The sequence below is a fragment of the Schistocerca serialis genome, chromosome 3 (genome assembly GCF_023864345.2).
Source record: "Schistocerca serialis cubense isolate TAMUIC-IGC-003099 chromosome 3, iqSchSeri2.2, whole genome shotgun sequence".
Taxonomy (NCBI): Eukaryota; Metazoa; Arthropoda; class Insecta; order Orthoptera; family Acrididae; genus Schistocerca; species Schistocerca serialis.
The window spans coordinates 40,208,523-40,210,613 of record NC_064640.1 but is presented as its reverse complement, the minus strand read 5'-3'; the positions used below and the strand labels follow the sequence as shown (position 1 = coordinate 40,210,613).

The window sequence follows — 2,091 nt, the reverse complement described above, 5'->3', positions numbered from 1 at the left end:
GTTCGATTCCCGGCGGGGTCAGGGATTTTCTCTGCCTCGTGATGGCTGGGTGTTGTGTGATGTCCTTAGGTTAGTTAGGTTTAAGTAGTTCTAAGTTCTAGGGGACTGATGACCATAGATGTTAAGTCCCATAGTGCTCAGAGCCATTTGAACCAACTTGTTGTGTTACAGAGGTGTTGCTGACTGCAGCGCCGTATTCTGCCTCTTTGCATATCTCTGTATTTGAATACGCATGCCTATATCAGTTTCTTTGGCACCTCAGTGTAAATGCAAATAGTACAGGTTTCTTCCAATTGATATATCACATTTAAACATTTCTCTGTACAAAATCTATAGTGTAGCACAGCACACATGTTCTTGCTCACATGCTTTATGGCTGTGGGCAAGAACATGCACTGTGCACAGTACGGCTCATGTGCAGAGAAATGTTTAAATGAGACACATAAAGTGGAAGAAACCTGTACGATGTGCCTTCAGTACGTACAGAACAAAAAGGAGAGCACGAACAACATTACATGGATACCAGTGAGAATGCCTATCATGAATAGGCGAAACATATTTGATATGCACAAATAAAGTCAGTCGAAAATGACAGGATTTATCTTATCTATATGATGAAGCATAGGTTTCTGAGATGTTAAAAATTACATAAAAACGTACACTGTATAACTAGCAATACAGGCATCACGTGACATGTTAATAAACTTTTGTCAATACATCAGAGACAGACATAAATTAAGTACTTTGTTGATAAACAGTTAACTGAACAGTATTTTGTTAATAAAACTATATGTTAGGCAGGTAACGGCCTTGCCGCAGCGGCTACACCGGTTCCCGTGAGATCACCGAAGTTAAGCGCTGTCGGGCGTGTTCGGAACTTGGATGGGTGACCATCCAGGCCGACATGCGCTGTTGCCAATTTTCGGGGTGCACTTAGCCTCGTGATGCCAATTGAGAAGCTACTCGACCGAATAGTAGCGGCTTCGGTCAAGAATACCATCATAACGACCGGGAGAGCGGTGTGCTGACCCCACGCCCCTCCTATCCGCATCCTCCTCTAAGTATGACACGGCGGTCGGATGGTCCCGGTAGGCCACTCGTGGCCTGAAGACGGAGTGTTTATGTTAGGTAATGTTTTCGGTTTCAAGCAATAGTTACTATCTTTATTTGTTTGACACTAATATATTTATTAAGTAAGCTTCCAGAGAGAGAGGGGGGGTTAATATAGCGTTTATGAACTGTACGATTCTTGGATTTTGTTAATAATTGATGGTGAATGAATGAGTGAATCACTTTGTGTGATCATGCAGTTAGTTACACATGTGCCATGAAATATTCGTTGTAGAATAGTCAATTTAGATATTATATAAACGAAATCTGCACTTCTCTCCTCAAGGCAAGAAAATATGGAGTTGGTTTGAATTTATTTTGCTTTTTGAAAATTACTAACTTTTTGCATATTATTAGCTTCAATTCGGATCTGAGGAATGTTCAAGAAAGAAAATTACCGCGCTATCCGGGAAGAGCGATGACCCTTCCGGATATCCAGGCAATTTAACGTAACCCTTCCGTGATTCTGGGAGCGGCGCCGACCCCGGATCGAAGGAAGAAAGGAAGATTAGAGTTTAACGTCCGGTCGACAGCTTGGTTGTTAGAAACAGAACACAAGATCGGATTGCGAAGGGATAAGGAAGCAAATCGGCCAACCCCTTTTCAAAGCAACCATCCCAGAATCTGCTTAGATCCATTTAGGGCAATTACGGAAAAGCTAAGTCTGTGTGGTCGGACAGGGATCTGAACGGTTCTGCTCCGGAGAGAAAGTGCAGTGTGCTAACCACTGCGCCACCTCGCTAGTTAACACACCGGCGCAGGTCGCAGGTTCGAATCCTGCCTCGGGCAGGGATGTGTGTGATGTCCTTAGGTTAGTTAGGTTTAAGTAGTTCTAAGTTCTAGGGGACTGATGACCACAGTAGTTAAGTCACATAGTGCTCAGAGCCATTTGAACCATTTGAACCATGAAAAGAGAACGGCGACACTCCGCCGCAGTAGGGCACTAAGGGAATCGGAGCAAATGAGAAAACCCTTTCCTCT

At 43.6% G+C, this 2,091-nt stretch overlaps 1 pseudogene; it reads left to right on the top strand.

The window, feature by feature from the left end:
- Positions 1–800: 800 nt before the first annotated feature.
- Positions 801–918, top strand: LOC126471936 (5S ribosomal RNA; annotated as a pseudogene).
- The last annotated feature ends 1,173 nt before the right edge of the window (positions 919–2,091 follow it).